We start from the raw sequence: 13,890 nt of genomic DNA, 5'->3' as shown, positions 1-13,890 counted from the left end.
TGTCTATCTTGCTTAGCTCTACTTGTTGTTGGTGCACTTAGTTGAGCCTAACTTATTTAGGTTTTGTGCTTGAAAATAAACATTAGTTTATTTCTGAATTCTTTCAAGCCAAATATGTAATTGTTTTTGAAATACCTATTCACCTCCTCAAGATGAAATATCTTCCTTTCATGTCGCCACACCTCTCCAACGAAGATGTATCCCCTCAAAGGCGTCTCCACCCTTGCGGTTATTTATGTCATTTACTTACTTGTATCTTGCTTACTTTCTTTGTGTTTTCTTGTCACATAGGTTATCTAGCTAGTTGCATATCTAGATAACTTACTTTCTTGCAAAGCCTTAAATTTGGAAAACATTGAAAAATTGTTAGTTGCCTATTCACCCTGTCTACTTACCTATATCGATCCTTTCAGTTACCTCTAAGGAATATTTCGAACACAAAGCTTTTTCGCAAGAAAGTCTATCTCGGGATACATCTTCATCTAGACATGCCTCGATTATTTCTATCCGATATATTTCACTTGTATTTTATCTCTGTGATAAACTTCCAACTTGACATACAATATCTCAGCATATAGCTTATTTCATCTAGATTGCATTAAGAGTCACTCTATTTATACGCAAATCCTAATCTTGAAATTAAAGGAATAAAAATTGTAGAAACATATTCACCCCTCTAGACTATCCATCTAGACCCTTTGTTTGAAAATTCTAAGAAGATATATAATTTTTTTAAAAAATCATAGGAGTTTTGCAGGATTCCAATCCTTACGATTTTTTTCCTATGGTAGTTGTTCAACTTTTATGATTGAATCTCATAATAGTTCCACACTAGGTCCACTTGATGTATCCACATCATCTTCTACACCTCTTAGTGACAAAGTTTTCCGACACATCACTAGGAGTCAATCAGAGATAATCCATTATTGAGTGGATCATCATCACCATCATCTTGATGTAAGGAATGATGGATAGAAAGAACTTGCTTTTGAACCACTCATCATCATTGTACTTGCGTCCATGGTTCAACACTGATACCATAAGCTAATTGAGTCTCCTAAATATATTCTGGGGAGTATCTTCTTGCATAACCAGCTCACTAACTTCTTGCTATACAATTACAAACTTTGAGCATCAGATCAAATGGCTTCAAACCATCCTCAATGATTTTTCACAGTTGACTCAATGAGCCGCGCACATGAGATTCTCTCGATTTTTGACACGTCCATACAAGCTCTATTGAAAGGATCGAAGAGGTTGACTAGAGGGGAGACTACAAAAAAATCATCATCAAATTAAAATTCATCAAAAAATGTTCTCTAGACTATGTAACTAAATATGAGCAACCTATATGGCAAGATACAACTAGCTACACAAGATAATAAGTTAGTAAAAGTAAGTAAAGGTTTAGATATAACCATACAATGGAGATGGCAATGTATCCCTAAGTTTTCACCTTTGGGGTTGGTAATCTCCATTGGAGCGATGTGGTGACACAATGCCCACAAATAGCCACAATAGCTCACTGTATTCTCATATAGCCTTCATACAATGTAAAGTGCCTCGGTCCACTAAGTGGTGCCCTTTGAGGTGGCAACCGAATCTTTAAATATTTCTTAGCGGGATCTCCACAAGTAAAATGGAAGATCAAAATCTTACTACAAAGCAATACACCACCAAGGTTAAGCTCCACAAAAACCTCTTCCATCTAGGGTGCCCAAAAACTCCAAGAGTAACAAGATCCACAATGTATTCCAAGGGGTCATCAAATTTCCTTGAACACTAGATCTAGATCTCCTTTGTCTTTTCCCAAAGTACCAACAAGATTGGAGTACTAAGAAGGTAGATATTGAAGGTTTTAGCTCAAGGAACAATGGAGGAGAGAGGCTAAAAGTTAGTCCTTCCTCGTGGACAATAAAGGGGCTATTTGTATGAGATCCATCGGAACTCTAGACGCTACAACCGTTCTGCCTGAGATCCGGAGATTCCGCACTAGGCCAAAAGATCCACGAGCCAGAATATCCAGGCCAACCTCTAGTCGTAAAATCTCGGCCTATCCAGGGCGTTATGCACTTGTACACCCTTTAGATGGACAAATGTATCCAAAATAGGGCGAAAGTTCTAGGCCAAGACCTCTAGGCTATGCAAGGCAAGATGCACTTTCCCCTAGGTACCCGCAAAGTCTCGAACTCCAAAAGTTTTGGGGTTGGGTTGAAACAAAGAACTTGATGATGTCTACGCACGCTTCTATTCCTGTAGACAGTGTTGGGCCTCCAAGAGCAGAGGTTTGTAGAACAACAGCAAGTTTCCCTTAAGTGAATCACCCAAGGTTTATCGAACTCAGGGAGGTAGAGGACAAAGATATCCCTCTCAAGCAACCCTGCAATCACGATACAAGAAGTCTCTTGTGTCCCCAACACACCTAATACACTTGTCAGATGTATAGGCGCACTAGTTCGGCGAAGAGCTAGTAAAACACAGGTGGTATAGATGGTGGTAATATTGCAGGAAGTAAAGATGCAGTAAAACAGTAAACAAACGGTGCCAGAAAATAGCTTGCTGGCGTGGGAGGCAATTCTCTGTGGTGTAGCTTTCTATTCGGAAACAAGGGCTAGGGATCATACTTTCACTAGTGGACACTCTCAACATTGCAATCATAAAGGAATATAAATAAGCACTTCACTATGCTATTCTGAATTACTCTCTGGCAAGATAACGAACACTAATTCATCATGTAGGCAAACCTTAAAGATGTATTTCCAAGTACTAATAAACACCCCGCTGTCACTGTGAGCATTCATAGGAGGTACTAACACACCACAATTTCATAGAGACATCCAACTCAAATCATAACTCAGTGAATAAGTATTCTGTGAAATATAGCCTAAGAGACTCACACGGTGCACACACCTGGCACCTTTACACACGTGGGACAAGGAGTCTCCGGAGATCACATAAGTAAAATCCACTTGAATAGCATAATGACATCTAGATTACAAAGCTCATCATATGGATCTCAATCATGTAAGGCAGCTCATGAGATCATTGTATTGAAGTACATGGGAGATAGATTAACCACATAGCTACCGGTACAGCCCTTAGCCTCGATGGAGAACTACTCCCTCCTCATCATAGGAGACAACAGCGTTGATGGAGATGGCGGTGGTGTCGATGGAGATGCCTTCCGGGGGCACTTCCCCGTCCCGGCAGGGTGCCGGAACAGAGACTCCTTGACAAGGGATTAACTTATCAATGCCTATGGATTGTAGGCTAGGGTTTAGTTAGAAGTAGAGGGCAAGTAGATCTCGAAGGTTTCAGCCGAAAAGTACTCGACGAATATGAAAACTAGGGTTTGCAGACAATGATTCGATGATCTCCTCGTCCCTCGACTCCCCCTTTATATAAGAGGTGGATCCGAGGGTCTCGTTTCGTACAAGTTACAGAGTCCGGGACGGTTTCTAACTCGTCCCGCCAGATTTACAAACAACACTTCCTATTACAATTCTACTTCCCTTAACATATCTTGGACTCTCGAACCTTCTTATTCTTCGGGTAGTGGGCCTTCTATAAATCCCGGGTACTATCTTTGGCAGGCCCATTTGGGATGCCTATGTCAGTAGCCCCCGAGATTTTGCTTGAATCGTAGAATCAAGGAAAATCTCCACTGCTTATTCTTTATTCCACAATGTAAACTTTTCTATATTTCTTTATATAAATTTCTATATTGTACAGGGATATCGGTATTTGGGGCTAGTTCATCTGACGGATCAGGTACTAGTTAACTGCTCTAGTGGCAATCCGCAAAAACCTACTTCAAGATCATGTCCCCGGACATGATCTCGGGATCTCGGTGCAAACTTCGACAGGTGCCGCTTAAGGTCTTACCATTCTGTCGAGTCCCGAGTCAAATTTATCGAGTACCTAACGCGTCCGTTAGGATTTTTCTTCGTATCCGTTGATACGGATAAAAGTAGCGGAGCGCGGTCTTCGGCGATGCCACGCCCGGCAGAACAGATCCGGGGTCTTACCTTCGCAAATTTGCGGCATTCAGAAATTGATCGCAACTTTGGCGTTCGAGAATATTTTGTCGAGTGCTTTTCCGGCTGTTGGAATGGCACATTTTATCGAGTCACATATGACTTATATTAATCTCCCGATGGGAGTATATGTAGAGTTAATCGTAACTCGAAATATACTCTCTTGCTGTTCTATCTTTCTTTCTTTTTCCTTTTTATATTCCATCGGGCACGCGAACAGCGTTCCCGATGGGAGTAGCCCCCGAGGCTACAACCAAGAACTTGTGCTTGGTTGTAGGCTCAACATTTTATTCCACCTTGTCGCTGTATTGCCATTATCTCCCGATATTCTTTCTCTCTTTTTTTTTTCTTCTCTTTTTTTTTTTTTTTTTTCCCTCGGGTGCGCGAACAGCGCTCCCGATGGGAGTAGCTCCCGAGGCTAAAGCCAAGAACTTGTGCTTGGTTGTAGGCTCCCACAATTTCTATATTTGCCATAGTCGAAACTTTACTTTTTTCGAAGTAGCCCCCGAGCATTTGGGCAAAAACTTGTTTCTGACCAAAGGCTCCCGAAGTATGCAAATAACTCATCCTGTCGCCATTCTCCTTTTATTTTTCTTGTCGACATATTTTCCCTTGGCAAATTTTCTTCAACTCTATTAATGGTCGAGTTTGTTCTGCCTTGTGGGTCCATCGTTCCCACCACGTTGACACGTCGTGCAAGTGGGGGACACACGTCCTCCGCTTTTTCTGGCGCACGTACGGTAACGCTTATCTCAGTAAAAATACTTTTTTGCCCTTGTATCTAGAAGATCTATTCTCACCACACGATTTCCTCATCCAACGGCACACTGCTTCACCCAATTCTTATATAAACCTATCTTCAACCTCCGTTCATCCCCTCGCTTGCGCCGCTCACCTGTTCCTCTTCGCAAATCTTCCCCTGCGCCCAACTCTCTCTGATTTTCCGCACTCGCATACATTGCTCTGCCCATTGCCATTGATGCCACCGCGTGCGCGTTTAACTCGCCACAGCACTCCGGAGTCCAAGATGGCCGCTGAAGATCTTGAGTGGGAGAGATCCAAAATCTCCAACCAAGATGTCAATATGCTGAAGAGGCTCGGCCTGATGAAGAAGGAAGACGCCATCCGCTTTCCCAGCGAAGAAAGCTACCCCAAGCCTCCAATGGAGTATCGGGTTAGTTTCGTTGATCATCTTATCCGCGGTCTCTCTACCCCAATCCATGATTTCCTCCGCGGTCTTCTCTTTGTCTATGGGATTCAGCTGCACCAGCTGACCCCCAATTCCATCCTTCACATTTCTATTTTTATCACACTTTGCGAATGCTTTTTTGGAGTTGCTCCCAATTGGGCTCTCTGGAAGCGCATTTTCTGCCTCCGCCGTAATGGCGCTCACAACGCCACCTACAACATAGGTGGCGTAGTTATCTGTGTCCGAACCGATGTCGACTATTTCGACGTCAAATTTCCTGACTCTGTCCAAGGATGGCGCAAAAGGTGGCTTTATATACACGAAGAAAGCGCCAATTCCGTGGAACACAACATAGTTCCTTTCGACGGAAACGCAAAGATTCAACGCCGCTACTCCTGGGACGCCGAAGCTTCCGAAGAAGAGAAAAAGGCGACAGAAGCTCTTATGTCTCGTATTCATCAACTTCAAAATACTCGAGGCAAAGAGTTATCTGGTGTCCAAATCACTGCCTATTTTCTTAGGATTAGAGTGCAGCCTCTGCAGGCTCGCAAAAATCCCCTTTGGACGTACTCTGGTGCCAATGACGCCAATAGGCTCTCTAATGATCTTTCTGTGAAAGACTTGGAGAAGCTTATTCGAAGAATTACCTCGCTGAGTAAGAAGGATCCTATTCCTTCCTCTTGTCGCGTGGAACCCTACAACTCCACCAATCCTCTCCCCGAGGTATTTTGTCTTCTCGAATTTTATCTTGTTGTGAATTTTCCCTGCATCTCATTGCATTGATATCTCTCTATTTTTCCCTTTGTCGCTATTTTCGTGTAGAATCACCCTACTATGACTTCCCTTCCTCCTCTTCCTGAGGATGGAGAAGTCGAAGAAATGGGCATTGTTACTGACGACAATCAAGAAGCTCCGTCTTTTGTGAATGATCCCGTGGATTCTCGAAAGTCCGCGGGATCTTCCGAGGACACCACGTCAGTCCAATCTCCTCCTCCCGCTGTTTCCCCACAAAGGAAAAGGAAAAGGAACGATGTCGAAGATTCCGGCACTTCCAAAGCCGAAGAAGTTGTTCCTTCTCCTCCGAAGGCAACTTATGATCCTTATGTTGCATCCCCGGTCGGCTCGTAAGTTCCTCGGCTTCCTCTTTATTTCTGTAATCGAAGTTTTTCCTTGTCTTGCTTTTTATGCTATTGCTCCTTACTCGCAGTGATGACGAGGAAGAAGTACCAACTCGTGACGTAGCTCCTCGGACGAGCACGTCACACACTTTAGTTATTTCAGAGAAACCTGTTGAAGGAGAAGAATCGTCGCCTCCTCAACAGAATGTTGATACATCTACTCTTCCTTCAAGCCCCCTTGTCCCTTCGCCAAAAAGGGCAAGGGTTGAAATGATCGTTGAGCCTCCTCCTCAATTGAGCAGCTCTTCGTCGCGAGCTCTTGGATGATGTAAGTTTGTCGATGTCTATATTTCTTCTATTTTGCTTTTGTGGACCCTTACTTTTTGTAATGCCGAAGTTTTCCCCTTCTTTTCTTCTTCTTTGACGAGCCTATGATCAAGGATCTTATCCGCATCGGGTCCCAATTTATTGGGTACCGCGAGTATGCCAAGCAGAGCCGAAGGTAACGACTTTTATACTTGCTGTTTTTCCTTGGTTTTTTACTCCTGTCGCTTGTCGCTATTTTTGATCTTTCTTCTCTCTCTTTTCCACATCTCAACGGAAAAACTGCAGAGGCTAACGAACGTGCCGAGACACTTGCTCGAAAACTTGAGCAAAGTGAGGCGGCTCGCAAGAAAGCTGAGCTTGCCGCTAGCGAAGCTAGAGCTGAAGGCGATGATGCCAAAGCAAAGGCCGCTAGTGTCGAGGAATTGCAGCAAAGGCTCAAAGATGCTCGAATCTGCCTTACACGAGCAAAAATCTGCACAAGCTGCACGTGAGCAAGGGATCATCAAGCGTTTGAAGTCGCAAAGTCGACGTACGCTGAGTAATATCCTCAATTTCTTCTATTTTATTGTACTTCCTGTATCTTTGTTTTCAACTAATGTTTTGTCTCATGTGGCAGCCCAAACAGACCAAGATTTTGATCTGGAGAATCCCGTCAATGACCCTCTCCTTGACGCACTTTCTCTTTTGGAGCTCCATGGACGCGAAATTCGTGAAGGCGTGGCCAATGCCAATGCGGGTTTGTCGGCGTTGTTCCCCTACTTCTTCCCGAAGAAAGAGGAACCTTCGACTTTCCTTGACCTTGCCAAGCTTTTCAATTCATCGGAAGATCTTGGACTGAAGATGCGCCATGAAAATATGAAGGTGGCTGTTGAAAATACTGTTGCTCTGGTTGCTGACAGCCAACAGACTCTCGACTGGATGAAGGTTGGCGACACCGATCAGATAGAACAGTCGAGATGGAAGTCACTGATTAAGGCGGCCAAGCCCAATACGAAGAAAATCTTGGCGTATCTCGGGATCAAGCCAACTTCGACTCCTAGCTCCTCGAGGCCGGAGGTCTAGTTGCATGCCTCCTTGTTTCTTTCTGTTTCTTTTGCTCTTGTCGCCATTTTAGCCTTGGCGACAATTACTCACTTAGTCCTCTCGGAAAACTTTCTTTTGTAATACCCATGTAAATTTTCTAGCAAGTAATGAAATTTCCCTTCGTGCTTTTCATTGATCCTGGGCCTTTCTTTTCCGAGTTAATATTTGATAACTACTCGACTCCTCCTTGTTCTGCAGTTGCTTCACCTGCATCTTCCTTCTCGAAGAAAATACTAGTCGACCATAATCTCCTCGAGAGTTCATCAAGCGGACATTTGTCGGAAGATTTGCAAGAACTTCGACAACAACTTCGATCTATGAAGAAACAAACTTTGGCCATGATGGAACAATCTCGAAAAGCCTCTGAAGGAGAAAAACTTGCTCTTCATCAAGCCGAAGAAGCTGTGGCTGCTAGAGATGCTGCTGTACTGGAAGCAAAGGGAGCCACAACCCGAGAAAATAGTATGCTTGAGCTAATGCTGGAAGCTAGCACAGATATGCTAGGTACGTTTTTGCTTTCTTTTGATGCCTCTTCTTTATCTTGCTGTGCCTTTCTTCCAATTTCTTGCCACTGTCGCTTTTAACGAGGCTCGGTTCTTGATTCTGCTGCCGAAGATCGGAGAGTGAATGAGAGGACAAATCTTCTTGTTAATCTCTCCCTTAATCATGGGTGTTTGTTCCGGGCCACTCTCGAACGAACCCAACAAATTGTTAGGTTCCAAGATCGTGCTTGCCGAGTGCGCGATTTTCTCAGCTTTTGCACGTCGACATTAACCCTTGTCTATAGGAATGCTGTTTCCGCGAAACGAGGTTCCAAAACTCTTCCCGAATTATTGGAGGTATTCGAGAGATGCTCCTCGCATCCATAACTTTGTGCGGGCTCAACTCACTGCTTGGAGCGAGATTTGCCATGATTATGATAAACATTTGTTATCCAAAGTTGGACCTGGCGAAGATTGTTGCTTGGTTGCTGTCCAAGAAAACGCGTCGAAAAAATGATATTGACTCAATCGATGCAATGGTAGCTCCTGTAGCTGAATCGATGATAGATGAACTTCTTCGGATGGACTCGGAGTTTTTACCAAGGGTTCTTATGCTGAGCATAAGACGACCGAGGGCTTGTCCGTAGATACTATCTTGGGATTTAAGTCGACTTGTATTATATTGGAAACTTATATCTCACTCTTTTTTAATGTCCCTTCTCTTTTTTATGTTCCCGAAGGATTTTATTGTATATTGCTTTGAGGTCCTCTATGTTGTTGAAGCCCCAGAGCCAAACTAGGCGAAGATTGCACTATTTTTCCTTCCTTGAAATCTATTTTTACTTACTGGAAAAAGACATCTTTGTTTGTCCCTTGGGTAGATTGCCCATTTTTGAGTATCTTTGATGTCGAAGTTCTATATTTGCATGGCGAGGTTTTTAAACCAAGGCACTTACGTTTTTGATGTGTACACTATATTTATGATTCGTTGTTTCCGATTTTGTTATATTTGGCGAGGTATTAATGTACCAAGGTGAAATATTTCAGTGAATCTATATTGTATGTATTTTGAGACTTGGGCGTTTGAGCCCCCGAGCGTGTCGAAAAATAAGAAGTATATCTCCACTATCTTTATTATATTGCAGCACCACGAGCCCGCCTCATTAAAAACCTTTCCCGGCCCCACTCGGTGCCCCGAAAAAGGAAAAGAGTGCGTCCGAAAACTCGTGGGCGTTTCGGTACATTGAAGTTTTTACAAGGACTATTTTTTAGCTCTAGGCGTAGAACCGCCCGAGTTGCGCCACGTTCCGGGGGTTTTGCTCCTCCACCCCTGTCTTCTTGTCCTTTATTCCGTATGCTCCTCCTCCAATTACTTCCGTGACGATATAGGGACCAAGCCATGGTGACTCGAGTTTTTCATGACTTTTTGCGTGAGCCGAAGAACTAAGTCCCCCACTTGAAAAGATCTTGGCCGCAAACGTCGACTGTGATAATTTTTCAAGTCCTGTTGATATTTGGTGACCCTTGATAATACTTCGTCTCGAACTTCGTCGAGTGCATCTACATCGTCTTCCAATGCTGTCTTTGACGCTTCTTCATCATATGTTGTGACTCTAGGGGAGTCGTGCTCTATTTCTATTGGAAGTACTGCTTCCGCGCCATGGACTAGAAAAAACGGGGTTTCTTGTGTCGCCGTATTTGGTGTTGTTCGGATGCTCCACAGCACACTTGGTAGTTCTTCAGGCCGGGTATGTCGAGCTTTTTCTAAAGGTCCCAACAGACGTTTCTTGATGCCATTGCAGATGATGCCATTGGCTTTCTCGACTTGCCCATTGGTTTGAGGATGTGCAAGCGACGCAAAGTTCAGCTTGATACCCACCTCTTTGCAATAGTCTTTGAATTCATTGGATGTGAAATTGCTGCAGTTGTACGTGACGATGCTTTGTGGGGCACTCCAAATCTGAAGACGAGGCCTTTTATGAATTTTCTTGCAGATGCTCCGTCCGGTGAATTTATCGGCTTCGCTTCTATCCACTTTGTAAATTTGTCGACAGCTACTAGCATGTATTCCTTTCCTCCTGGCCACGATTTGTGTAACTTGCCCACCATATCGAGTCCCCATTGTGCAAAGGGCCATGACAATGGTATTGGTGCTAGTTCTGCTGCTTGGAGAGTGAGGTTTTGCGGCAAACCTTTGACACGCGTCGCAAGTTCGTACTATGTCCTTAGCGTCCTCAATTCTTGTTAACCGAGTAGAATCCTGCCCGAAAAACCTTGGCTGCGATAGCTCGACTACTTGCGTGGTGGCCACATATTCCTTCGTGTACATCCTTCAGAATTATTCTTCCTTCTTCAGGTGTGACGCACCTTTGCAAGACGCCTGAAATACTTCTCTTATATAATTCTCCCTTAACCACTGTGAAAGCTTTAGAGCGTCGAATTACTCGCCTTGCCTCGACTGGATCGTCGGGTATTTCTTTCCTGAGTATATATGATATGTATGGCTGCATCCACGGTATCTGTATTACCATGACCAGGTCTTGCTCTTCTTCTTCTTCCTCTTGCTTCTCCTTGGTAGCCCCGAGGGTTTCTTCTCCTTCTTTTTTGATTTTGTCGACTCGGTGGATCTCTCTGTTATCTCTTCCCAAAATACACCTGGTGGGACCGCAAGGCACTGCGACCCGATGTTTGCAAGAACGTCGGCTTCGTCGTTGCTCAATCTACTAATATGATTTACTTCGCATCCATCGAATAACTTCTCGAGCTCATTGTACACCTCCTTGTATGCCATCATGCTATCATTGACTGCGTCACTACTGGTTCATAACTGGCTGAGCTACCAACCGTGAATCGCCAAAGATTTTTAATCGAGTTGCTCCGCAGGCTTTCGCCATCTTCATCCCGTGTATGAGAGCCTCATATTACGCTTCATTGTTAGATGCGTTAGGGAACGTCATCCGAAGGATGTACTTCAACTTGTCGCCTTCAGGTGATATGAGTACTACTCTGCGCTGGCCCCTTCTAGTCTCTTGGACCCATCAAAGTTCATAGTCCGGGTTCTCGACAAATCTGGAGGTCCTGTATTTTGCAACTCCATCCACTCGCGATGAAGTCCGGCGGTATTTGCGACTTTATTGCTTTTCTTTTTCGTACGTGATGTCCCGAGGGGAAAGTTCTATTCCCCAAAGGGAGACACGACCCGTAGCTTCTGGATTGTTCGAGTATATTTGACAAGGGAGCTTCGTTGACCACTATGATCGGGTGTGCCGAAAAATAGTGGCGCAATTTTCGTCTTTGTCGTGAACACTCCATATGCTAGTTTTTGGTACCGAGGGTACCTTTGTTTTGAGGGCGACAAGACTTCGCTCACGAAGTATACCGGCGCTGCACTCCATGGATTTTCCCTTCTTCTTCTCTTTCGACAACTAACACCGTGCTAACCACTTGGGGTGTGGCTGCAATATACAACGAGGAGAGGTTCCTTTTCCTTTGGAGCCACCAGGATTGGTGGTGTCGAGATTTTTCGCTTCGGATCCTCGAAAGCTCTATCGGCCTCTTCGTTCCACTGGAATTTATCTCCTTGTTTTATCGGCGCATAAAATGGTAACGCTTTTTCTCCTAACTCGGCGACAAATGCTGCTCAAAGCTGCGATTCGCCCGGTTAGTTGCTTGTATTTCTTTCAACTTTGTTGGCTTTCTCATTGTTACTATGGCTTGTATTTTGTCGGGATTTGCTTCAATCCCTCTTGCTGAAACTAGAAACCCCGAAGTTCTCCTGTCTGGGACCCCAAAAAACACTTCGTCGGGTTCGGCTTGAGGCGGAATTTGTCGAGGTTGTCAAAAGTTTCTTTGAGATCCTCGATCAGCGTTGCCCTTTTTGACGTTATGACGACATCATCAATGTATACTTGCACATTTTTCCCGATCTGTGTTGCTAAACACTTCTGCATCATCCTCTGATATGTTGCTCCCGCATTTTTTAGACCGAAGGGCATTGTCTTGTAGCAAAACACGCCGTAAGGTGTAATAAACGCTGTTTTGGCTTCATCATCTTCTTTTAATCTGATCTGGTTATAACCGGAGTATGCATCTAAAAGGAAAGACGTTCACAACCTGCCGTGGAGTCGATGATTTGATCGATCCTTGGAAGGGGAAAGTGATCCTTAGGGCAATGTTTGTTGAGACACGTAAAGTCGACGCACATGCGAAGGACTTGTCGTGTTTTCTTCGGCACCATCACTGGGTTAGCTACCCATGTGGCTTCGTAGATATCTCTCCGATAAAACCAGCTTCCTCTAGTCGGTTTATTTCGATAGCATGGCTTTGCGGTTTGGTTCCGAAAAACGCCGCAAAGGTTGTCCGATTGGTTTCATTGTTGGATCCAAATTTAGGTGGTGCTCGGCAAGTTCCCCGGGTACTCCTGGCATGTCGAGCTGGACACCATGCGAAGATTTTCCAGTTCTCATGGAGGAACTCGACGAGCGCGCTTTCCTATGCGATATCCATGTTGTTTGCAATGGATGTCGTCTTTTTTGGATCCGTCGGGTGAATCCGCACCTCCTTAGAATTTTTCTCTCGTGTTGAAAGTTGATTCTTTGTTTGGCCTTCCAACGTACGGCGATACGTCGTAATCGGTCATGCTTTTCGACGCCAAGTATTCAGCTTGCATCCCGAAGGTTTATGATAACCGATGGAAATCCTTGTCGCACTTATCAGCTAAGGCAAAACTCCCTTTGACCGTGATTGGTCCCTTGGGTCCGGGCAATTTCCATAACGGTATGTATAGTGTGGATACTTGCCATAAATCTAGCGTATGCTCGGTCGTCCCAACAAAGCGTGGTACTTGCGATGGGAAATCCACGACTTCAAACTCCGGTTTCTCGATTCTATAATTTTCTCGGGTTCCAAAGCGAACGTCAAGGTTAATCTTCCCCAATGGGTAACTTGGTTTCTCCGGTGTGATGCCGTGGAACCTTGTGTCCGTTGGCTTCGAGTTTGCTAAGGATATGTTCATCATCCTCAATGTATCCGCATACATAAGGTTTAAGCTGCTGCCACCATCTATGAATACTCGAGAAACGTCAAATCCTGCGATAACTGCCGGCGAGAATAAGTGCCGACGCCCTGGTCGAGGAACTTGCTGCGGGTGGTCCGCTATGGTGAAGCCGATGTCTTGCCCTGACCAATTGAGGTACTCAACTGTTGGTGGAGGCATTTTCTCTGCCATGAACACCTGTCGTGAGATTACTTTTTGAACTCTATTGGACGGCCTTCCCTTCTGAATCATCGACACTGCTCCGTTGGAATTAGGATCAACATAGGGTGGTGGTGCGAGTGCTGCCGCTATTACGAGCTGGTGTCGATTGTCCTCTCGTAATCGCGGGAGGTGGCGGTAGGTGAACTTCGCTCCTGGGCTCCCGAGGATTTCTCTGTGCTGCTCGAGCGTGAGCATTTTCTGCGTATCTGAACATTGCCTGAAAATTTCGGCAGTCTTTCCGCAGTGCCCCGATCGTCTTTTCCCATTGCTTCGTCGAGGAAGAAGTGCATCCGGCACGGTCCGTTCAGCATTTCTTCGGGGGACACGAAAGGTCTTGGAAACCTCGGCCCGCTATTTTGTCTATTGCGGGAGTCGTCTCCGTTGTCGCTTCTCTGCT

The sequence above is a fragment of the Lolium rigidum genome, chromosome 6 (genome assembly GCF_022539505.1).
Source record: "Lolium rigidum isolate FL_2022 chromosome 6, APGP_CSIRO_Lrig_0.1, whole genome shotgun sequence".
Classification (NCBI taxonomy): Eukaryota; Viridiplantae; Streptophyta; class Magnoliopsida; order Poales; family Poaceae; genus Lolium; species Lolium rigidum.
Note: the sequence above shows the minus strand (reverse complement) of the source record.